This window comes from Panicum virgatum, chromosome 6N (genome assembly GCF_016808335.1).
Source record: "Panicum virgatum strain AP13 chromosome 6N, P.virgatum_v5, whole genome shotgun sequence".
NCBI classification, from domain to species: domain Eukaryota; kingdom Viridiplantae; phylum Streptophyta; class Magnoliopsida; order Poales; family Poaceae; genus Panicum; species Panicum virgatum.
In genome coordinates this window covers 40,508,168-40,534,006 of record NC_053150.1, presented here as the reverse complement: position 1 = coordinate 40,534,006, position 25,839 = coordinate 40,508,168, and the positions used below count along the sequence as shown (strand labels likewise).

Genomic DNA, 25,839 nt, shown 5'->3' with positions numbered 1-25,839 from the left:
GCGCACACAACGGAATTCGTCACCCTATGGAATCTGGTTAGATCGACCGAACTGCAGCCAGATCAGGAGGACCACATCACTTGGAAGCTAACGCATCACGGTGATTACACCACTGCTTCGGCCTACAAAGCCCAATTCTTCGGTTGTTTCGCCGTGCCGACGATTACCTCCATATGGAAAACATGGGCACCACCAAAATGCAGATTTTTTGCATGGTTAATCCTGCAAAATCGTGTTTGGACCTCGGACAGGCTAGCCATCAGAGGGTGGGAGCACAACCCAGTTTGCGCTCTTTGCAGAACAACGATGGAAACGGCGCATCACCTACTTGTCACTTGCCACTATTCGAGACGTGTATGGAGTGATGTGGCTACATGGACGGGACAACCCAACCTCCACCCGAATGAATGGCCCCAGAGCACGACGCCACTTGAATGGTGGGCAAACATCTCGACAACCCCAACTACCTCCCGCAACGCCACCCGCAGCCTTGCGCTTCTCATCTCCTAGGAGATTTGGAAGGAATGGAACGACAGGATCTTCAATCATCACGAGTCCTCGATCCCGACCATCATGGCGAAGATCAAGAATGAAGCTTCAATTTGGATCGCTGCAGGGGCCAAGGGCTTGGCAGCCCTCTTAGCGTGAGAATAGCTCTTCGCTCTTTGTTTCTTCTGTCCGGCTAGCCGGCTTGTAAAAACTCATCTCTTTCAATGAAATAGGCACTGTCTCGTGCCTTTCGTTCAAAAAAAAAACATTCAAGCCACTAAAAAAAGTACCGTGGTGTATCACTAGCTCAGGCTCGTTGAAGACAAGCCTCGAAACTTCGTCGACATAGTTTATCATTAATTTGTCATCAGTGCTCGCACGTTATGTGGTGATCACTGATGCCGTTACGATTAGGGAGAAAAAGAGTCTTGCTACCTTTGGCTTTTGCCATCGATCCCATGCATTGCCAATTGCAAAACCGCAGTGCCTCAACAGTTGTTGGGTGACAGATCCTAGAAGCAGCCTACGATTCTACTGTATGATCGAGTTGAGTAGAACGCCGTGGATGACGGATCAGGACGGCGAAGCCGGCGATGGCGGATCCATTCAACAGCCTCCACGTGCCCCACTGGCAGCAGGTGAGCGGCCCAGGCAGCCATCCAACGGCGTTCGATCCCGCCATGCCGGTCAACCAGAATAACGGCATCGGCATGGCATCTCGAGCGCGGATGTACCCCGCCAGCCAGTGACCCCGTGAGGCAGCAGAGCACTGGAGCCGCAGCGCGGGCAGCGCCGGGCACCGGCCCATCCCCGTTCGGTTTCTCCGGGGTGCCCCAAAGCCGACGACGACGCGGAGGCAAGCAAGCAGCTACCATCAAGACCAAACGGAGCGGGGGCGAAAAGGCTCGCCAAAAAGGGGAGGTGGCATAAAGCCCTAGCTGCTCTTCTCCGCCCCCTTCTCGCCATTCGCCCGGAGCACGCTGCAACCAGACGAGACACAGAGCCGCAGAGAGGTAGGTGCGCGCTCATCTCCGCCCCTCGTCGCTTCCGGTCCTTCCCCCCGCCGCGGCATTTCCTTCCGGATTCGCTCCGGGTCCAACCGCCGCCCGGGGCTGGCCTCGCCCGCGCCTGGCGGTAGGATCCATCTCCACTTAGATTCGCCGGCGGCGGCGCGCGCTTTCTGGTTGGCTTGATCGGTTGCTAGCTACGGTGTCGCGCGTCGATGCTGCTGGGTGCTGGGCTGTAGCCTGGGTTGTCCCCGGCCGCGATTGGGACTTGGGAGCTGAATCTGCTCCCAAGGTTTGGGAGCCGGAATGGTCAGGGTTTTTAGTTCCTACTTATTTTTGGCACCACGACGACTAGCGCAATGGTGAAAGAAATCGGGTGCTCGTAGCCTAAGAGGGGGACGGAGTGAATTAGCCCAACTAATTTACACAATATTTAAATTAAAGCAAGCTATCTATATGTGCCCTAAGGTTTATCTAGTGTGAAAACCCTCATCCAAAAAGAGTTATGCAACCTATACCCTTTCCTATTAAGATTATACTCTATGAAAGTAAAGGCACACAAAAATTGCAATATGAAAAGCGGAAGCTTAAAGAGGGATGAGAGAATGCAAACTCTTGTGACACGAGGATTTAACCCGTAGTTCGGTTAGCCACAAAGGCACACCTACATCCACGTTGTTGAAGCACTCACAAAAAAGTATTGCTTCTCGGCAACCAAGTCTCTTCCGAGGACACCAAGCCCACGGTCACCTTGATCCCGGGTTCCACTAAGGAGCTTCTCCACCAAGGAAGTGAGTCGCCACGTCCCCCGCACAAAGCTTGTCGACGCCGCTCCACACCAAACTGGAAGGTCGTTGATGTGCCGGCGAGTCACCAAGACTCCAAGGATGGCCGGCTCACCGAGATCTTCTTGTTGGCTCACTCAAGAACCAGCCACAAGGTACAACACCTTGCTACTACACTCACTCATGGGCTATCCTAGCACTCTCACTTACAAGGATGTGCTAAACCTAAAGGATTTGATCACTTTGCTCTTGGGTTGGCTGGGAGATGTTCTTCAATGTGTATAGGTCTTCACTGAACTCCAGCAAGCGTCAAATGACCGGGGGAACCCATATATATAGCCCTCCAAGTGAACTAGCCGTTGTAGAGCCGTTAACCTTTTTCTGTAGAGTCGTTAACCTTTTTCTGCGCATAGCGTCGGATAATCCGACCTGGTAGCGTCGGATAATCCGACCCCACTCTGGTTCCCCCAGTGACCATTGCCCTGCTGACATAATCAATCCAACGTGTTTATCCGATGTTCTTCAAACCCTTGCGTCGGATCATCCGGTGTAACTGTGAATTTGAATTCCATTCAACGTTCACTGATCAATCACCCGTAACATTAGTCCGACGCTCTGATATAGACCTGTCGGATCATCCGTCCCCACAGAGAGAAAAACCCAGCTGAAAATATGCTCTCTGGTACACTATCCGACAATTCATCCGACGTGCTCTTTTGACCAGATCGGATAATCCGAACCTACTTGATTTTCTTCAACTGAACTTTGAACCCTGTCAGAGTTGATCCGATGCCTCTTAACTCTATGCGTCGGATAATCCGTCTGCTTTGCTCGGATAGTCCGACCCTATGGTCGTCGGATTATCTGACCCTACTGATTTTGTAGAACTTGTCCAATTCAGCGTTTCTTTGAGTTCTTTCTTCGTGTTTTGCTTTGCTAGGGCTTTTTACTTCATTCTTGGGACCTGATGAGATACACTTGACAAACACATTAGTCCCATTGATTGCATTGTCACTCGATCACCAAAATCACTCGAAATGGCCTAACATGGGGTCATGTTCGTTACAATCTCCCCCTTTTTGGTGATTGATGACAACACAATCAAAGCAAGCATAAATTTGCATAAATTGACAAATTGAACCACTTACACTTGTTTGGATGCTTATCAACATCCAATGTAGACTTGGACTCCCCCTAAATCCATGATTTCCCCCTTTACTTCTCCCCATACTTGCAATTTGTCCACACTTCTCCCCGTACTTCTACCTCAAATGCCGATTTGATCCACTTGGCATTTCTCCCTCTTTGGAAGACATTCCTCCTCCTTTGGGAGATACTTGCTTTGATCCATACTTCTCTCCCTTTGGAATCAAATCACCTAAAAAGGCTTGACAAAACAATATAGCTCAAAAGGAAAAATTAGTAGCCTAGGGAGTTAGTTCCATGAGTCATGATCCAAGTGTATGATATCGATGAAGATACCACTTGAATGATTACCAAGGTAGAATGATTACCAAGGTGGATCACAAAACATGAAACTTGAAAGACATGAGCTAAACTTTCCACAAGTGTGTGCACAAAATGATAATGTGGAAATCAAGTGCACAACTAAGTATTTAGACCAAGAAAGTTTACATCATATCAAGCACGGAGGTAGCTCTAAATAATCAAAGAAATGATAAAGAATTCAATTGAAAGAGTTAGAACCTTGCATACCTCCGGGGGTTAACTTAGTTACTTTGGTTGTACCACTTGACAGAAGATGAGAAAGATACATTTGGTACACCAAGGCGAGCAAATGTATGAGCACATAGCCTATAAATTTAGATATGGAAATTTAAGTTCAATAGAGCATGACTCAATATGCATGAAAGCACACTACTTTATCTAATCACTCTTATAGAGTTGTTAATTCACATTGAGCGTGAACAATGTTCTCTTAGAGTGTTAACTCCGGAAAGAGACTACAAAAGATAAACTTGCAAACATGTTAGTCTCCAAAATCACAAACCATAGGATGAACTCTCCCTAAATATGTGCATTTAGTGTTTGAATCACCAAGTAAATGTATGCACATTGTTTATGACAACAATGGAAAGTTTACCCTATAGCTTGTGTTGATGGTAAAAAATGAAATACATACCTCATGAAGTCCATGTACCATGAAGAGGTGATCTTGTGTAGCTTTCTACATATTTTTCAAACCATGTAGGTTGCTCATGGGTTAGAGCAAGACATAAGCAACCCACCATAAGTAGCACTAGGAAATGCAAGACATGCAAATATCCTAGCAAAAATAATAGAGCTATATGATGCATGAATTGAAATTTAGCTCCCATTACCTTATGGGGGACTTGGGCACCAAAAGTCCAAGTTGTGAGCTTAGCTTGTTTGACTTGAATTTTCTCATCATCTTGTAAGCTAAGCCTCCAAATTCTCCGAAGCCGATCCTTGGGCTTCAAGTATTCTTTCGAACCCACACCATTTGAGGCCCCTTCAAGTTGGTGATGACTTCCTTGGGCACCCAAATGGAGCGGTTCCAACTCCAATCCTTCTTCCCAATCTTGTGAGCAACTACTTTGCCATTGTCCTTCTTCTTGATCATATAGGTGGTGCTTTTGCTCTTATTCTTTCGGTTGGGCTTGGTGTAGATGAGACAACTCTTGATTGAGATCTTCTTCTTGTTCTTCTCATCCGAAAGCTTCTTCTTTTGTTGGGAGCACTTGTTGGACTTGATGGCACTTGAAGCATGTCACGGTGGACCCCTTCTCAAGCTTCTTCGCCATATCTTCACGGTTATCTTGAGAAAGTTGGACAATACTCTTGCCCTTCAATTTTGCCAAGTCCTTCATGAGCCTTTCCACTTCTTGCTTGAGCTCATCATTCTTCTTAGCAATGAAATCATCACACGATTCTACAATAATATTCTCATAGCATTTCTCATTGCAAGGGTTAGAGCAAGATTCATCAATTAAATCAATGCAAGAAGTTGAAGCATCTATCTTAGAAGTTGGGTTTGTACTAGGGGTAGATTGCTTAGTTTCCAAAGAGTCATTAGATTCTTTAGTGATGCTCTCAATTTTTAATTTGAGCTCTTCATGTTCCTTGCTAAGCATTTGGAATTTGCACAATAAATTATCATAATTTGTAGCAAGGATAGCATTAAGATCTTTAAGAGCATCACATTTTTAGATTATTTTTTAATTGCTCTTTGGTGCTCATGTACTAAATCAAGAAGCTCTTCATAGGAAGGAGATTCAGAGTCATCATCACTTACATCGCTTTCCATACCTTTAGCCATAAGGCATATGTTGGATGATGAAGCCACGCCAATGTTGAAGCGAGTGGTGAATGTCTTGTTTGACTCATCACTTGAGTTTGTGCTTGATTTTTCACCACCACTTGTCCATTTGCCAAGAACGACGAGTGCTTCTTCCTTGGGCTTCTTCTTCTCCTTCTTCTTCTTCTTCTTCTTCTTCTTGAATCTCCTCTCAACCTTCATGAGTTGATGGTGAGGCCCATCCTTGAGAGAGACCATGTACCCCATCAAATTGATTTTCTTCATGCTCTTGTTCATGATTTTCACTTGCTTGTAGCGTTTGGGGGACATGACTTCATCTTCATTACTTGAGGAATATTGGCTTTCTTCCTCTTCACTTGAGCTTCCCTTGATTGTCATCTTCTTCAACAACCTTTCTTGCTTGCTTGTGAGAGCACTATGTGTTGGAGAAGAAGGTGGGACTCTTGGCTTGATGTCGTTGCGAAGCTCATGGGCGGTCACCTTGTTGAGGACTTCATTTAGTGTCATTGTTGAGAGCTCTTTCTCATAGAGAATAGTTGTCACCAAATCATATTCCGGCCTTCGGAGAGAGTGAATATCTTGCGAATGAGCTCCAAATCATCAATCTTCTTCACCTCTAAAGAGTTAATCCCATTCACAAGAACATTCAACCGTGAGTACATAGATTCGGCATTCTCATCATCAAGTTGTTTGAAGCTATTAAGTTTATCAATGAGAACATGATATTTTCCATTTGCAACATCTTTTGTGCCCTCATAATTCTCTTTGATAGTTTTCCATAGCTCTTTATCATTTTCACAAGCAAACACACGATTGAATATTTTATCATCAAGAGAACTTAAGATTACACATTTTTGCAATAGCATCAAATTGTTTCTCTTGTTGACCTTTGCTTTTCATACCTTCACTAGTTACTCTCCAAACGTTTAGGCCCTTAGCTTGGAGATGGGATTCCATTAAAATCTTCCATCATTGGAAGCCCGTGCCATCGAACCGTGGAGGAGGTCCTAAAGAATCCATCCCTTTCCCGATGAGCTAACTCACTAGGCGGTGAAGTCTAATACCGATCCTATGAGCCGGTAACACAAATTGCCAATGGAATTGGCTTCCTTTGTGAGAGGTGTGAGTCCCGGCTCTGATACCAATTGAAAGAAATTGGGTGCTCGTAGCCTAAGAGGGGGAGGGGGTGAATTAGGCAAACTAAAAACCTTAATCTCAAGCTTCAACTAATTTGCATAATATTTAAACTAAAGCAAGCTATCTAGATGTTCACTAAGATTTATCTAGTGTGAAGACCCTCATCCCAAAAGAGTTATGCAACATATAGCCTTTCCTATCAAGATTCTACTCTATGAAAATAAAGGCACACAAAGATTGCAATATGAAATGTGGAAGCTTAAAGAGGGATGAGTGAATGCAAACTCTTGTGACACAAGGATTTAACCCGTGGTTCGGTTAGTCACAAAGGCACACCTACATCCACGTTGTTGAAGCACTCACAAAAAGTATTGCTTCTCGGCAACCAAGTCTCTTCCGAGGACACCAAGCCCACGGTCACCTTGATCCCGGGTTCCACTAAGGAGCTTCTCCACCAAGGAAGTGAGTCGCCACGTCCCCCGCACAAAGCTTGTCGACGCCGCTCCACACCAAACTGGAAGGTCGTTGATGTGCCGGCGAGTCACCAAGACTCCAAGGATGGCCGGCTCACCGAGATCTTCTTGTTGGCTCACTCAAGAACCAGCCACAAGGTACAACACCTTGCTACTACACTCACTCATGGGCTATCCTAGCACTCTCACTTACAAGGATGTGCTAAACCTAAAGGATTTGATCACTTTGCTCTTGGGTTGGCTGGGAGATGTTCTTCAATGTGTATAGGTCTTCACTGAACTCCAGCAAGCGTCAAATGACCGGGGGAACCCATATATATAGCCCTCCAAGTGAACTAGCCGTTGTAGAGCCGTTAACCTTTTTCTGTAGAGTCGTTAACCTTTTTCTGCGCATAGCGTCGGATAATCCGACCTGGTAGCGTCGGATAATCCGACCCCACTCTGGTTCCCCCAGTGACCATTGCCCTGCTGACATAATCAATCCAACGTGTTTATCCGATGTTCTTCAAACCCTTGCGTCGGATCATCCGGTGTAACTGTGAATTTGAATTCCATTCAACGTTCACTGATCAATCACCCGTAACATTAGTCCGACGCTCTGATATAGACCTGTCGGATCATCCGTCCCCACAGAGAGAAAAACCCAGCTGAAAATATGCTCTCTGGTACACTATCCGACAATTCATCCGACGTGCTCTTTTGACCAGATCGGATAATCCGAACCTACTTGATTTTCTTCAACTGAACTTTGAACCCTGTCAGAGTTGATCCGATGCCTCTTAACTCTATGCGTCGGATAATCCGTCTGCTTTGCTCGGATAGTCCGACCCTATGGTCGTCGGATTATCTGACCCTACTGATTTTGTAGAACTTGTCCAATTCAGCGTTTCTTTGAGTTCTTTCTTCGTGTTTTGCTTTGCTAGGGCTTTTTACTTCATTCTTGGGACCTGATGAGATACACTTGACAAACACATTAGTCCCATTGATTGCATTGTCACTCGATCACCAAAATCACTCGAAATGGCCTAACATGGGGTCATGTTCGTTACAATCTCCCCCTTTTTGGTGATTGATGACAACACAATCAAAGCAAGCATAAATTTGCATAAATTGACAAATTGAACCACTTACACTTGTTTGGATGCTTATCAACATCCAATGTAGACTTGGACTCCCCCTAAATCCATGATTTCCCCCTTTACTTCTCCCCATACTTGCAATTTGTCCACACTTCTCCCCGTACTTCTACCTCAAATGCCGATTTGATCCACTTGGCATTTCTCCCTCTTTGGAAGACATTCCTCCTCCTTTGGGAGATACTTGCTTTGATCCATACTTCTCTCCCTTTGGAATCAAATCACCTAAAAAGGCTTGACAAAACAATATAGCTCAAAAGGAAAAATTAGTAGCCTAGGGAGTTAGTTCCATGAGTCATGATCCAAGTGTATGATATCGATGAAGATACCACTTGAATGATTACCAAGGTAGAATGATTACCAAGGTGGATCACAAAACATGAAACTTGAAAGACATGAGCTAAACTTTCCACAAGTGTGTGCACAAAATGATAATGTGGAAATCAAGTGCACAACTAAGTATTTAGACCAAGAAAGTTTACATCATATCAAGCACGGAGGTAGCTCTAAATAATCAAAGAAATGATAAAGAATTCAATTGAAAGAGTTAGAACCTTGCATACCTCCGGGGGTTAACTTAGTTACTTTGGTTGTACCACTTGACAGAAGATGAGAAAGATACATTTGGTACACCAAGGCGAGCAAATGTATGAGCACATAGCCTATAAATTTAGATATGGAAATTTAAGTTCAATAGAGCATGACTCAATATGCATGAAAGCACACTACTTTATCTAATCACTCTTATAGAGTTGTTAATTCACATTGAGCGTGAACAATGTTCTCTTAGAGTGTTAACTCCGGAAAGAGACTACAAAAGATAAACTTGCAAACATGTTAGTCTCCAAAATCACAAACCATAGGATGAACTCTCCCTAAATATGTGCATTTAGTGTTTGAATCACCAAGTAAATGTATGCACATTGTTTATGACAACAATGAAAAGTTTACCCTATAGCTTGTGTTGATGGTAAAAAATGAAATACATACCTCATGAAGTCCATGTACCATGAAGAGGTGATCTTGTGTAGCTTTCTACATATTTTTCAAACCATGTAGGTTGCTCATGGGTTAGAGCAAGACATAAGCAACCCACCATAAGTAGCACTAGGAAATGCAAGACATGCAAATATCCTAGCAAAAATAATAGAGCTATATGATGCATGAATTGAAATTTAGCTCCCATTACCTTATGGGGGACTTGGGCACCAAAAGTCCAAGTTGTGAGCTTAGCTTGTTTGACTTGAATTTTCTCATCATCTTGTAAGCTAAGCCTCCAAATTCTCCGAAGCCGATCCTTGGGCTTCAAGTATTCTTTCGAACCCACACCATTTGAGGCCCCTTCAAGTTGGTGATGACTTCCTTGGGCACCCAAATGGAGCGGTTCCAACTCCAATCCTTCTTCCCAATCTTGTGAGCAACTACTTTGCCATTGTCCTTCTTCTTGATCATATAGGTGGTGCTTTTGCTCTTATTCTTTCGGTTGGGCTTGGTGTAGATGAGACAACTCTTGATTGAGATCTTCTTCTTGTTCTTCTCATCCGGAAGCTTCTTCTTTTGTTGGGAGCACTTGTTGGACTTGATGGCACTTGAAGCATGTCACGGTGGACCCCTTCTCAAGCTTGTCGACGCCGCTCCACACCAAACCGGAAGGTCGTTGATGTGCCGGCGAGTCACCAAGACTCCAAGGATGGCCGGCTCACCGAGATCTTCTTGTTGGCTCACTCAAGAACCAGCCACAAGGTACAACACCTTGCTACTACACTCACTCATGGGCTATTCTAGCACTCTCACATACAAGGATGTGCTAAACCTAAAGGATTTGATCACTTTGCTCTTGGGTTGGCTGGGAGATGTTCTTCAATGTGTATAGGTCTTCACTGAACTCCAGCAAGCGTCAAATGACCGGGGGAACCCATATATATAGCCCTCCAAGTGAACTAGCCGTTGTAGAGCCGTTAACCTTTTTCTGTGCATAGCGTCGGATAATCCGACCTGGTAGCGTCGGATAATCCGACCCCACTCTGGTTCCCCCAGTGACCATTGCCCTGCTGACGTAATCAATCCAACGTGTTTATCCGACGTTCTTCAAATCCTTGCGTCGGATCATCCGATGTAACTGTGAATTTGAATTCCATTCAACGTTCACTGATCAATCACCCGTATCATTAGTCCGACGCTCTGATATAGACCTGTCGGATCATCCGGCCCCACAGAGAGAAAAACCCAGCTGAAAATATGCTCTCTGGTACACTATCCGACAATTCATCCGACGTGCTCTTTTGACCAGATCGGATAATCCGAACCTACTTGATTTTCTTCAACTGAACCTTGGACCCTGTCAGAGTTGATCCGATGCCTCTTAACTCTATGCGTCGGATAATCCGGCTGCTTTGCTCGGATAGTCCGACCCTATGGTCGTCGGATTATCCGACCCTACTGATTTTGCAGAACTCGTCCAATTCAGCGTTTCTTTGAGTTCTTTCTTCGTGTTTTGCTTTGCTAGGGCTTTTTACTTCATTCTTGGGACCTGATGAGATACACTTGACAAACACGTTAGTCCCATTAATTGCGTTGTCACTCGATCACCAAAATTAATCGAAATAGCCTAACATGGGGCCATGTTCGTTACAAATGGCTTCTAGTCTAGTGATGTTGAAGTTTTGCTTGTTCAGCTTGTTAATTGGTCGCTGTGACAATTGGTCGCTGTGACCAGTAGTGCACTAATTGGCCGCGGTAATCATTGTTCTGGTTGCCTGATTCGTAATGACGGAGACGTCCACATCGCCAAACTTGCAGACGCTGTGCTGCCTGCTTGATTGGCATTCAGTGCTCGCTATTTGGCATTGAGCCTTTAGAAGAGTCAACTCTGTGGAGTTAGTGGCTTTATCTTCTCATTTCACATTGTGTTGCTGTAACTGTAATTTAGTTCTGCTATATCTGATTATGCTGTGTCCTGTATCCCACTTACCTATGATTTGTTGTGTAGCAAATGTGGATCTAGTGTTGCTTTCTCCTATTAGACGGAAACATTTTCTCAGTTAATTCTCTTTTTTTTCATTCTCTGAATGAAATTTGATAGGTACCAAACTTACCCAAATTTTTTATGCAGGTTAATAGAGGATTGCCACTTCCAACTCATTGGTGCATCTATTTGTGATGGCTGCTGCTGTCAAAACAAGTGGCAGTTTTTGTAGCACAAAACAGCATCAGTGGCAGCTGTCAACAAGGGATCAGATTTTACATGGTTCTTCTCACTCAAATATCAAACAATGCAAAAGCAAGAAGATAAAAAATCCTTTCCCACTTTGTGTTAAAGCTACTTCCTCGGAAGTGGAATTGGATTTTAACAATCCATCTTGGAAGCAGAAATTTCAGGAAGACTGGGAAGAACGGTTTAATTTACCAAGTATTACTGATATATATGATTTGAAAGCGAGACCAACAACATTCTCACTCAAGAAAAACTGGTCGCACTGACCCCTTTATTTGGAATTGATTGAATTAACTAGCTTTCTTCTAAGCTATTAAATATATGCGCAGCACAATGTTTTCTCATGCAACACCATCTGCTATTACTCTGGCAGAACTCCTACAGGTGATGAAAATTTGGATATGTGGAATGGCTATGTTAACAATGCTGATCGGGCACTTTTGAAGGTCAGTTTTCCCATAGGATAATTAGCACGAGGCATCATAGGAAGACTAGATTTAAAGTGAGTAATTGGGTCTTGATACTCCCTCGTCCTGCAAAGACTGTTCGTTTAGAAAATTTCAGATATATTACTAGTACTGGAAAATGACCATGTTACCCCTAATTAATTATAGCAGTTGTGATTGAAGACCGTGTTGTTTATTTGGTTCCCTAAATCCTCAATAAATGCAAATGCATTGTAATCAGAAAAGTAACATCTACTTAAACATTTGATTAGCTCCATACCCTTCCCAATGCAATTCTTTCTTGGTATTTGATATTTGCTTTAATTAGATGGATTTTACTACAATCTAAACGAACAGTCTTTGTGAGATAAAATTTGAAGGCTAAACGAATAATCTTTGTGGGATGGAGGGAGTATGTCACAGCTCAGAACCATCACAAAACCGTGTGAGGATGGTTAACCACTCTATAACAATAAAGTAGATGTTGCTTTAAACAGTGGGACTTGGGAGTCTTCAATTCACAAACTTGAATGTTAGCTTTAAATTGATATGTCAATGGAAGCTAGAAATAATGCAATATTTTGTGAGTGGTTTTGGTAAAAAAAAATCAACTAATTGATTCAGAGGTCAATTGAAGCATTTCAAAGCATCTATGCACACGTTGTCATGACTTTTATGGAAGCATACAATTTGGGCAACAAATTTTTATGTTCTTATAGCATATACTGTGCAATTAACATATCATCCTTCTGTAGGTTATAAAGTATTCCTCACCTACTTCTGCTGGAGCAGAGTGCATTGATCCTGACTGTAGCTGGGTGGAACAATGGTATGTTTACTTTGACGTCTGCTTGTGTGCTGCTGTTCAACTTTCACCTTTTGTTTTCAACAACAAACAGCCTGTCGAGCTCAGTGTCGGTTGCTTGAGTACCCCAGTGTCTCTTGGTCGCTTATCTGTGTATCCATGACTACTGAAAATTTACTTATTTGGAATGTATGTGGGCTCAATGCTAGAGCACGCCGCAATGTTGTCAGAGATCTTGCTGCAGATCAACATGCGTCGCTAGTGTGTTTTCAAGAAACCAAACTCGATACATGCACTGATGCTATCGTTCGTGATCTGGTGGGGATGAATTTTGACTTTTTCTCACTTCCAGCGGTGCATACTTGCGGAGGTATTCTTCTTGCCTGGAATCGAGATATTTGGTCGGCTAGTACTCCCATTTTTCGTGCACACTCCATCTCTGCTCATATCACTCTCAAGGCATCCGGGGAGTCATGGTGGCTAACTGTTGTCTACGGGCCCCAAGGTGATCAGAACAAAATCCAGTTCCTAGAGAAACTCAGAGCCCTGCGTCAGTCCTGCTCTGGGATGTGGATGATTTGTGGGGATTTCAACATTATTCATAAGGCTACTGATAAGAGCAATGGTCGCCTTCACCGTTGGATGATGGGACGTTTCTGTCATCTCATTGACGAGCTTGAGCTTCAAGACCTTCACCTCAATGGTCGTCATTTCACTTGGTCGAACGAGCGAGGCACCCCAACGCTTGAGCGCCTGGATCGCATTCTCGTCACGGATGATTGGCTCACTGCTTTCCCTGACCATAACCTCACGGCGCTCTCTACTGAATGCTCAGATCACGCTCCTATGCTACTCCGTACTGACTGTGCTATCCCTCACTTCAAGCGCTTCAGATTTGAAAACATCTGGCCGAAATTCGACGGCTATCTTGATACGGTCGCTCAAGCCTGGAACGCGCCTCTGCCGAGAAATGATATTGATGCATTCACGATACTTGATATCAAGCTGCGTGCCACTGCTAAAGCTCTAAAAAGCTGGAGCGATAAGCATGTCGGCAGTGTGCGACTTCAGCTTGCTATTGCCAAGGAAATTGTTCTAAGATTTGATTGTGCTCAGGAGATGCGTATTCTTGCGCCGCATGAGCTGGCTTTGCGTCACAAAGCAAAACTCCATTGCTTGGGTTTAGCCTCCCTGCAACGTACCTTGATTCGGCAACGTTCACGTATCACTTATTTGGCGGAAGGGGATGCAAATACAAAATTCTTTCACTTGCAAGCTTGCCACCGAAGCCGTAAGAACCACATAGCATCTGTTCAGGTTGGCGACTTGAGGCTGGTTCATGAAGATGAGAAAGCTGATGCCTTCTTTCAGCACTTTGACAGCATGCTTGGTTCTGAATGCACTCGTGAGGCCAATCTGGATTTTAATTTTCTGGGACTACCCACTATTGACACATCTTCACTTGACTTCTGCTTCTCTGAGGAGGAGGTGTGGCAAACCATTCAAGACCTCCCGATCGATCGTGCACCGGGGCCTGACGGCTTCACCGGCCTTTTTCTACCGGACTGCGTGGAGCATTATCAAGCCAGACATCATGCATGCCTTTCATGCACTCTGGGCACTTGATGATCACAGCCTTTACCTGATCAATCAAGCTTATATCGTATTGCTCAAAAAGAAAGGAAATGCCTCGGAGATTACTGATTATCGGCCAATCAGCCTCATTCACAGTTTTGCCAAACTGTTTACCAAGGTACTGGCTACAAGACTGGCTCCATACATCCGGGATCGTGTGATCCATGAAAATTTCCGTGCGGTGCAGCTCACCACAAAACTCTTACGTCGCAAAAAGAAACCTTGTGCCCTGATCAAGGTCGATATTGCGAAAGCTTTCGACACGGTCAGCTGGTCGTTTCTTTTCTCACTTCTCGTCCACATGGGTTTCTCCCGTCGTTGGATTGATTGGCTTTCCTTGCTACTCTCATCGGCCAGCACCAAGATAATCCTTAATGGCATGCCTGGTCGCCGCATCTGTCACGCTAGGGGGCTGCGCCAAGGCGATCCTCTCTCACTACTCTTATTTGTCATTGTGATGGAGGCACTTAACGCCATGCTTAGAGCTGCTGACAGTGGGGTTCTTCTCACTCCTTTGGACGACAAAGCTAAAGAGAGGGCCTTTTTCTATGCTGATGATGTCGTCATCTTTTTGGCACCAAAACAGCAGGATATCATCTTGGTGCGAGGGATCTTGGAAATTTTTGGACAAGCCACTGGACTCAGAGTAAATGGCAACAAATGTCTCATCTCCCCAGTACACTGTGATCTGGAAGACACGGCAACACTGCTGCATTTTTTCCCTGGCAAGCTTGCCCCTTTCCCTGTTAACTACTTGGGCATTCCACTAGCCCCGAATAAATTGAAGAAATCGGACCTGCAACCTTTGGTGGACAAAGTTGCTAATGTCTTCCGGCTTGGAAAGCTTCGCTTCTTAACAAGGCTGGTTGGACGGTGCTGATTAAAGCCAAGCTATCAGCCATCCCCATCCACACTTCATTGGCCATTGCCATCTCACTTTGGGTCGTTAAATGCATCGACAAGATAAGTCGTTCTTTTCTTTGGAATGGTAACGCCTCAGCAAAAGGGGGATGCTGCACACTTGCCTCGCATCAGATGGCTATGGCTGCAAAAAATGGATAATTCCCGACCATGGTCGCAGCTACCTGTCACACACGAGCCAATCGTTGTCGCAATGTTTAACGCCTCTACCTCTATGCAGCTTGGAGATGGCACTACCTGAGGGACCGAAACCGGTGACCAGAGGGGGTGAATAGGAGCCAATCAAAATTTCTTTCGAAATCAATCCGACGGCCTATATCCCAAAAATCACCACAAGCCCTCGAACCTAGGATATAAGAGAGTAGCTATGGATTAGCTATCTCCTAGTGAAAAAGCCCTAGGAAGCTGTGCGGAAGCAAAAGAGTCAATACGATCAAATCGCAGAACTCGACTGCCTGGACCGGTCTGACCGGTGCAACGGACCGGTCCGACCGGTCGTGGCCTGAACAGGTCTAGACCGGTCTGACCGGTCTTGTCGTCCGGTCTGACCGGTGCCACCCAGAGAAACCCGTGAACAAGGCTTCAAAAGAGGAATCTTGAGCAAACGAAGTCCAAATCCAGTGAAACTTGGAGGATACCTCCGCAACTAACCTGCCAACATATCTCCAAGAGATCTTCCCTAAAAGATCAAAGAAACTTGAGAATTTAAGGGAAGATCAAGAAGGATTGGGGTTTTCTCAAGAACTCAAAAACTTCAATTCGTGAGAACTCGTGATTCCAGAGGATTTGGGACGAGGCTAGGGGTACAGGAATCACTACAAAGAGCTCTACGAACCGTCACGATCATGTGCACCAAGAACGAAAAGAAAATCCATCACAAATGAGCACAAGAGGGACGGGATTGGATTGATTCAAAAGCTCAGAGGGCACAAGGAGGATGGGGCCTCCTTTCCCAATCAAATCCAATACAAAGTCTCACAAATCCATAATCAAATCCTACTCTAAAGAGAAGAACGGAGGGAGAGAAACACAAGGGCGGCGGCCTAGAGAAACAAGCAATCCACGGACAAGTTACAAAAGCCGCAATAACCTAATACAAGTGAAGGGGTATTTATACCCGCGGAGACCAGTCAGACCGGTTCCATGGACCGGTCAGACCGGTTGGTTAGACCGGTCAGACCGGTGCCAGGGACCGGTCAGACCGGTTGGTCTGCAGTATCCCCCTGTACATGATCCCATCTGACGGCTGAGGTTCTTTCTTCGGAACGAAGTCTTCTCCACGATGCCGCCATCTTGATGAAGATCTGGTCCACGGTTTTGGAAGGTCCGTGAAACCCGGGTAGATGGCCGGTTTTGAGAAAACTGCCAAAACTCCTCGCACGAGAAGATTCCCGCCTCGGCCTTGTGACGGCCCTAGACGCCGCCCGACGCCCGTCACCTCCTCGCCCGTAGCGAGGCCCTAGACGCCGTCGACGCCCGTCGCCTTCGTCAGTCCCGAGACCGACGCCCGTGCCTCCACGACTTGGCGTCTTCAACCGCTGTCCGCCTACTTGGTTTTGTGGCGCAAACCAAGAAACCCGCCTTCCGTCGCCGCTTGCGCCCTCGATCCAGGATTGGACGCCACAGCTGCCGCCCGGCCTGAGCTCCTCCACGGCAGCTCACCGTCGACACTCGACGCCCGTGTACCTGCAATCTAAAGACCAAGTGCACGGCGTAATCTCCACAGAGTCGTGACTACACCACGGTTAGTCCACTCCACGTGTTGACCACCCGTCAACACCTAACGCTCCACACGGGCACTGAAGAAGAAAACACAAGAACATAAACAAAACGCACACACAGCGGTTAGCCTGACACAAACACAAGTCAAAATCAAGCTAACACACCAAAACCTCCAAGTTATCACGACAATCACTCATCACAATATATGAGGTCAAGGTACTTGTCAACTGACCTCTCAATCTCCCCCTTGATGAGTGCATTGTCGAAAAGATGATGTCGTGGTGCTGCAAACCACAGCCGGGTGGCGGAAGACACCCGCCCTAGCCCAGAGGGTGTATACTCGGGGGTTAGCTAGTCCTAGTTCGATCTCTCCCAAGAACACGATGAACACCGCCGGATTAGAGTGGTTCGGGCCACTGGAGCGTAATACCCTACTTCCACTGTGTGTTGTATTGCCTTCCCGAGAGAGAGAGAGAGAGAGAGTTCGCGAGAGCTGGTGTGTCTCTAGCTTTTCTTGATTCGAGCGGGCGTGCTCTCCCTTTTATATGTCCAAGGGGAGCACGTACACTGAGCGGGGCCCCGACATGTGGACCCGGCGATGTATTATAAACTACACATTGGCCTTCAATGCCTCAGATCCGGAGATCTTGTCGTCGGCTTTCGTGCATCGCTTCTGACCAGGGATGGTCTTGAGTTGTCCTGTCAGAGTAGAGTCTAGCCTCTGCAGCCGCGCGTCGAGGTCATGATGAAGCGCCGAACTACTGGCTCAGACCACTGTAGCGGCATGCACTGTTGCTCCAGTCAGTAGCTGGTCATCATGACTCGTCGCCCATGCGCGCGGCGCTGAGTTTTTAATGCTTGCCTTGGTAACTGACGAGCCGCCTCGGTAACTGGCGATCCACAGTGTGGACTGACAAAAGCTGCCCCGTGCCCAGAGGCAGCAGAGCCCGCCTCAACCACTCACACTTAATGTGGGTGGGTGAGGGAGCTTCTAGCGGAAGGCTTGCGCCCGCTCCCGCGTCTGCGTGGCACGTGGCGGCTCCAGACCCCTCCCGACCAGCTAGCTGAGCCGAGAGCTCACGGGGGTCCGGATAGGCACGTGGAGGTCCCGGACCCACCTGCGGGAGTCCGGATGGCTCGTGGAGGTCCCGGACCCACCTGCGGGAGTCCGGATGGCTCGTGGAGGTCCCGGACCCACCTGCGGGAGTACGGATGGCTCGTGGTGGTCCCGGACCCGCGGCCACAGGTGCTGAGCATTTCCACCTCTGGGACACGTGGTGACACCGGACCCGTCCCCGAGCGGGAAGCGGGTCCGGGACCGTTGGTCCGGTGAGATGGAGTCGGACCCCAGGGGTCCGGCTGCTCAGCTCCTTAGGGCGTAGTTACGGATAACTATGCGAGTTTTGGCACAGTAGGAGTGGGTACCCCGGCTGCAGGGTACTGACAGAGGCCCCCGGGCCCGCCTCAGGAGAGGCAACGAACCCGCAGGTGGGGCCACTACTGTGAGCAACTTGGCTGCTTCTGGCGCCCAGCGGTGCGCGCCGTAAGGGTCTTGTCCTGCGTCATCCATCCTTTGGGTCACCTGCTGCATCATCACGTTTGGACCTGCACATGACTCAAGGTAGATGCTTAGTAGCGTGCCCACGGGTCCCAAATCCTGTTGGCTATAATCCTTTGAGATAGACAGCTAGGTTCAGTGAACGGAGCTCAAGGGGCCGGCCTTTAGGTTAAGAGAAAGTCCGGACCTCCAGGTTCCCAGTCCTAGGTACTACGGCACTCATTCACAAGAGGTGGTGCGTGCAGGCTTAGGGTACGGAACCAGGCTAAGCGGCTACACGGCTTCGGACCTCCCCGGAGAATGAGTGCGCTTCCCTGAACCTGCAGGTTCCCAGGGGTCCGAACCCCTCTCTTCCATGAGGGGTCTCGAGCTAAGTCACTAACTAGCCAACTCAATTCAGACCACAATCACCGCACAAGAGTAAGAAGCCACGTGGGGGTTAGCGCAAACAGAATGCGTAGATTGAAATTGGAATGTAACATCCTTAGAGTCGAACTGAGAATAAACTTTTCCTTTATAACTAGATGTACATGAGATGTGCGATGTAAGCCAGAACACGGGTTTATTAGGCCGGAGCTGTCCGGACCTCCGGGCCCCCAGTCTTAGGTACTACGGTACTCGCCCTAGGGAGGTAGAGTATGCAGGCTTAGGGTACGGAACCAGGCTAAGCGGCTACACGGCTCCGGACCTCCCCGGAGGGTGAGTACGCTTCCCTGAACCTGGTTCGCAGAGGTCCGGACCCCACCACGGGGGAGGCTCACCGGACTGGACCACACGGAAGTACTACATTGTTACAAAGGAAAATGTTTTATTCCCTGCTGGGCCTCTAAGGGTAGGACTTACAGAGATGTAGAGACGGGGGTACGACCGGAGTCGGCTTTCCGCTGGAGAGAGCCACCAGAGTCGGCTTTCCGCCGGAGCGGCTTGGTGCGACCGGAGTCCGCTTTCCGCCGGAGCGGGCTTGGTGCGACCGGAATCGGCTTTCCGCCGGAGCGGGCTTCCTCACAAGAGTGAGGTAGGCTGCGAGCTGGGATTTGTCGCTCCGCCGCTCGCAGCTTGTGAGGGGGCCCTTGACGGGCGCCCTGACTCTTGCCGACGTGCAACGCGCGCCGCTGCCGACGGTGGCTGCTCCACGGGCACGGTTGCCCCTGGCGCAGGAAGGCGAGAGGCGTGTGGTGCGGATGACGCCACACCCTCCGTCATCTCCAAATGTCGTCGTGGTGGGAGTGCTCAACCATCCGAACCATGGAGATGAGCAAGAGATGAACTAAAACTAGCTAAAGTGCCCCTACCTGGCGCGCCAAATGTCATAGTGCTGCAAACCACAGCCGGGTGGCGAAATGTCACACCCGGTTTATAAAAGAACATAAACCGAGCAATCATGTACGTGCCAGGATCAAGTCACACGTATATACAACAGAATGAACAGTATATCATAGCACATATCACGTAAAAAGACATAATAAAGTGAATACGAATGATATTTATTACATTAATGACAAAAATGTCTGATACAGCGGAAGCGAAGTACAAGTACGATAAAAGCTCTCTGAAGCTGAAGCAGGGCGCCACAGGGACGTCGACTGGGAGACGAACGCCTAGAAGTCCTCGTAGTCCTGGTAGCGCTGGACGAACTCCCTCGTGTCGGCAGGAACTGAGCAGCAGTAGCGTAGCCAAGAGGAAAAAGTAGAGAAGAGGCAAGAGTGAGTACACAACTTGTACTCAACAAGTATAACACAAATTATGAGGCTCTAAGGTTGGCTGACTGACTGCATTAGCTTTTAAGTCTTGGCAAAATTTTATTAAAGCTATTTACTACGAGTTGATGAATTACCATTAACCCAGTTACATAGTAATTAATTAGAATTAAACATGTTACTACTGAGAACCAAACCGAAACCACCAAGGTAACCCCGAGAGGCACCTCCTTCGTCGGAAGGAGACAACCCCACTAATCAAAAGGAGGATCTGGGCCGCTCATAACCGTGAGCACGGCTAGTATACCAGTTTTACACTCTGCAGAGGTTGCACATCTTTACCCACAAGTCGTGAGCTACGCCAGTTATTCATCACACTTCCTTAGGTGAGATGACTAGCGTCTCACTACGAGGCCTTTACAAAGAAACTCGTTGGTAGGGAGTAACCGCGAGGGTGGATCGGCGACTATGGAGCAGGTCTAGTGGGCGTCAAGACACGAAGCACAGACGAGGCCACTCAGCACGAGGGCCATAGAAGCTTACCGCCCCTGCCCCGTAGGTAAGTTACTCCAAACCAAAAAGATCTAATTATTACGCCAAGTCTATCTCATTCTAGCCTTGTGGTAGCGCTGTTGTCCCAGGTTGTCGCTCTATGAACCGGTCCTTATGGAGAGTGGCCAACCAAGCACTAAGCACCGTGCTGGCCCCCTAAACCATGTTTCTACAAAACCATATTTTAACGAGACATGAGCCACCCAAGCACGAAGCACAGAGGGCCACTCTCAGAATTAAGTTCAAGTAAACCATTAATCAAATTAATTAAAAAGGACCAGAGCGTGTTATAGCGCAGCAACCTAGCACAACTAACCAAAATGCAACCCAAAGGTATATATAAAGGATATAAAGTGGCTAGGAATGTCCTTATAGGCATACAGTATTAAAATGCAGTATGGAAATGTAATTAAAAGTGATAGGTTGTTCATGTTACACTTGCCTTCCTCGTACTGCTCCTGCTGCTGCTCAAAGTGCTCCGAAGACGGCTGCTCCGGGTACTGGTACTGGGGCTCCTCAGATGGGTCAACGTCTACTCACGAACACATGGCCAAAACAGTGCACAAAATAAGCATACAAGCAAACACTAACAAGAACTAAGAAATAGTACATCAATACATAAAAACAGCAAGAAAAAAACTAAGCTAAAACCATTCTACGCGTTACAACGATCGCGTGGACATAAAGAACGCTAAAAACGGAGCTAAAACGCGTATTCTAGGCTAAAAACAAGGTTCAGGGGCTTATTTGTAATAAAAACAGGGTTCCAGGGGCTTTTCTACTAAAACCGAGGACTAAAACGTAAATAAACATTAACTCCAGGGTCTAACTCGCAAAATTACCAAGCTAGGACGGCGGGTTCTATATTTAGAAAGCTCAGGGGGCTGGGCGTCAAATTTTGGACTAAAAAGGAAATATTTTTGAACAGATTGGGAGTGCGGGTTGAATCCAAGAAAGCTGGGGGGGTCTTTAACAAAAAGGCCAGGTGAAGGGGTACATTCAGATCTGGACCGCCGGATCTGGATCCGATGGCTCAGGATAGACTAGATCCCGATCTAATCTCAGGCGTTGAGACGAGATCTGACGGCTGGGATCGGTTGGGGCGCGGAAGGCAGCGGCGCTGTCGCCGGAGCAGAGCTCCGCGGCGGCGTGCGGCTTGGGCTCGCCGGAGTCGGCCAAATCCGGCACTCCGGGGGTCGGTTTGAGTCGGGGAAAGGCCGTGGAGCATGCCCGCGGCACGCGTGATTCACTGAAGGCCACAGGGAGGTGGCTCGGGGCTCGGACGGGGTTCCTCGACGGCGAGGGCGGCTCGGCAGCCACGGAGTTCGCCGGAACTCGGTGCCTGGGCGCCTAGAGCGCGCCAGGGCCTACGGGATCTAGCGCAAAGGGATCAAGGGGCCCGGGCGGTGCTCACCGTGCTCTAATTTGGAAGGAGACGTGGCGCAGAAGGGTCGGCGGCGAGCTCGGCGGCGATGGCGTGGGTGGCGCTCGCGGAGGAGTCGACGCAGCGATGCTTCGGGCTCCGGATCTCCTCGAATCAAAGTGGGGTCACGCTGCGAACGAGAACCTGGGGTCAGGACAGGTCAGGGACCACCGGTGGCGAGAAATCGAGCGGGCGGAGCTTCTCACCGACGACGAGGTCGTGGCGAAAATCCGGCGCGATGGTGGCGGAGACCGAGGGCAGCGAGCTCGGGGGAAATTACTGGGCCTGACGTGGAGCTTTTGCGCGGCTAGAGGTGGTCCGGGGTGCGGCAGGGTGGCGCGGCCGCGGCGGCGCAGAGCCTACTGCGCTGCAGAGCAAGGAGAGCGGCGGTGGCTGGGGTTTGCGGCGGCCGTGGAGTGGATAGGAGGAGGAGGGAGGGCACGGAGGTTTAAAGGAGGGGCGCCGTAGATCTCGCGTCCACGCGCCGGATAAGGAAGCTCGCCGGGATTGTGGCCGGGGATCTCGGGGCCGTTGTGCGAGCGCGAGGGGTGCGGGGAAGACGGAGCTGCCAGGTGGGGCCGCGGCGTCAGCGAGCGAGGGGGCGCGCTTGCGGGTGGGACCGGTGGGTCGGGCGGACGACGCGCGGCTGGGCCGAGTTGTTCGCGCGGAGGGAGAGTGGGCTGGACCGGTGGCGCGCGCACGCGGTGAAGCGGGGCGTGTTTTGCTGGCAGCGGATCGCGGGGCAGGCCGAGCGGGATCGGGCCGTGCGGGGGTGGCTGGGCCGGACGGGATGAAGGGAGAGAGTGGGCCGGGCTGGGTTGAGTTTGGTTTCGGGTTGGGCTGGGGTTTGGGCAATCCTTTTCTAATTCTTATTCTTTTCTATTTCTAATTCAAACAAAGTTTGAATTCAAATAAAAATTTGAATTCAAACCACACTCAATTAAAAGTATGCACCAGCATGAATGCACAATAAATTTTTAAACCTAAACAAATTTTAATTACTTAAGGGACAAAAATTTAGATTAAATGCAAATCTAACACATTAAACCTTAGAAAATTAAATAAAGCCAATTAAATTTATTAATAAATGCTGAATTTAAATTAGGGTGTTACACGGAAGGCACCCGCCCTAGCCCAGAGGGTGTATACTCGGGGGGTTAGCTAGTCCTAGTTCGATCTCTCCCAAGAACACGATGAACACCGCCGGATTAGGGTGGTTCGGGCCGCCGGAGCGTAATACCCTACATCCACTGTGTGTTGTATTGCCTTCCCTCAAGAGAGAGAGAGAGAGAGTTCGCGAGAGCTGGTGTGTCTCTAGCTTTTCTTGATTCGAGCGGGCGTGCTCTCCCTTTTATATGTCCAAGGGGAGCACGTACACTGAGCGGGGCCCCGACATGTGGACCCGGCGATGTATTATAAACTACACTTTGGCCTTCAATGCCTCAGATCCGGAGATCTTGTCGTCGGCTTCCGTGCGTCACTTCTGACCAGGGATGGTCTTGAGTTGTCCTGTCAGAGTAGAGTCTAGCCTCTGCAGCTGCGCGTCGAGGTCATGATGAAGCGCCGAACTACTGGCTCAGACCACTGTAGCTCCAGTCAGTAGCTGGTCATCATGACTCGTCGCCCATGCCCAGTGTGGATCCACAGTGTGGACTGACAAAAGCTTCCCCGTGCCCAGAGGAAGCAGAGCCCGCCTCAACCACTCACACTTAATGCGGGTGGGTGAGGGAGCTTCCAGCGGAAGGCTTGCGCCCGCTCCCACGTCTGCGTGGCACGTGGCAGCTCCGGACCCCTCCCAACTAGCTAGCTGAGCCGAGAGCTCACGGGGGTCCGGATAGGCACGTGGAGGTCCCGGACCCACCTGCGGGAGTCCGGATGGCTCGTGGAGGTCCCGGACCCACCTGCGGGAGTCCGGATGGCTAGTGGAGGTCCCGGACCCACCTGCGGGAGTCCGGATGGCTCGTGGAGGTCCCGGACCCACCTGCGGGGGTCCGGGTCCGTGGCCACAGGTGCTGGGCATTTCCACCTCTGGGACACGTGGTGACACCGGACCCGTCCCCGAGCGGGAAGCAGGTCCGGGACCGTTGGTCCGGTGAGATGGAGTCGGACCCCAGGGGTCTGGCTGCTCAGTTCCTTAGGGCGTAGTTACGGATAACTACGCGAGTCTTGGCACAGTAGGAGTGGGTACCCCGGCTGCAGGGTACCGACAGAAGACATGAAAGCAAGAACAACCCAAGCGAGTGCCCAAAAGCCAGATAAAGCCAGATAAAAGCCAAGAACAAAGCCACTCGACATGAGCAAGGATCTAGAAGACTCCACAGAAAAATTGCTTGGCTCCCAAAGAAAAGGATCACAGCTCAACGCCGCCAAGGAGTCAAAAAACATCTTCGAAAGACCCAAGAAGCAAGACACTCAAACGACATCTTCGAAAGACCCAAGAAGCAAGACACTCAAACCAATTTTGACAAGCGTTGTCAATCACTCATCACCAAGCAAACCAAGGTATTTATTGACATGGTTAGGAACATTTCTCCCCCTTGATGAGTGACTTGACACGAATCAAGCACAAGGAAATGGTTTGAAGTGCAAGAACCCGAAAATCTAATCCAAATGATCAAAAGCCAAGGAAAAGTCAAGAAGGATCACACGGAATGAGACAAACCAAAGCCAAAAATTGGTCCCCAAAGACATGGGCAACGACTCTACGCAACCAATCAACAAAGCATGACCCCTCAAGAAAGAGGCAGGGCTCAACACAGTCATGCAATGGCAAAACACCGGTTCCTCCGGAAAGAGGCAAAGGCTCAACACAACCGATGCGAGAGCATGCAAAAGCTCAAACTCCCCCAAAATGCTTAACCTCTCACAATATACACAACTCCCCATGAGTGTAGCACTCAATCTGTCAACTCCCCCTGGATAAATTCTCAACCTGAATGCCTACTCCCCCTCAAAGCATGCTATGCAATGAATGCTGTGCAGAGGGTGTACGTGAAACATTCAGGCATACAAAGATATGATCATCGAGTGACATGCATGTGTGCTTCATAAACAGGAACTAAATCTAGCTCAATAGGTCAGTTCAGCAAAAAATAAAAGCATCACTCATGATCTAGCAACAGCAAGTAGGAGAAAGAAAGCAGTGCTAGTCAAACTCATAGAAGGTGATCCAAAGCAGCCATAATATTTTATCACGAAATAATTCTGCATATCAAAACTTATCAAGCAAGTGATTTTGCCAGGGGTTGAAAGCTTGTCATGCTTTACTTTGCAACAAGGCCAAGCCTATACCAAAGACAATCAGAAGCTTAAGACACTCGTTTCAGTCATGCACAGCCTTGCCCGGGTTCTCACAAGTGCAAAGTGAGCCGTCCCGAAAGCTCGATCAGTGCGACAAGCAATCCCACCTAGATCTTTTCATTCCATTTCAGACATATTTTGAACAAATTTAACGCTTTTAGCTCATGTCAAAGAATACAAGCCACACTAGCATGAATGAGATAGCAAAGCACATCAATACATCCTATCATGCTAGTAG

At 48.2% G+C, this 25,839-nt stretch overlaps 1 pseudogene; it reads left to right on the top strand.

Annotated features, from left to right (window-relative positions):
- The first annotated feature begins 1,369 nt into the window (after positions 1 to 1,369).
- The window catches only part of LOC120679854, a 32,708-nt pseudogene continuing 8,238 nt past the window's right edge, over positions 1,370 to 25,839 (top strand).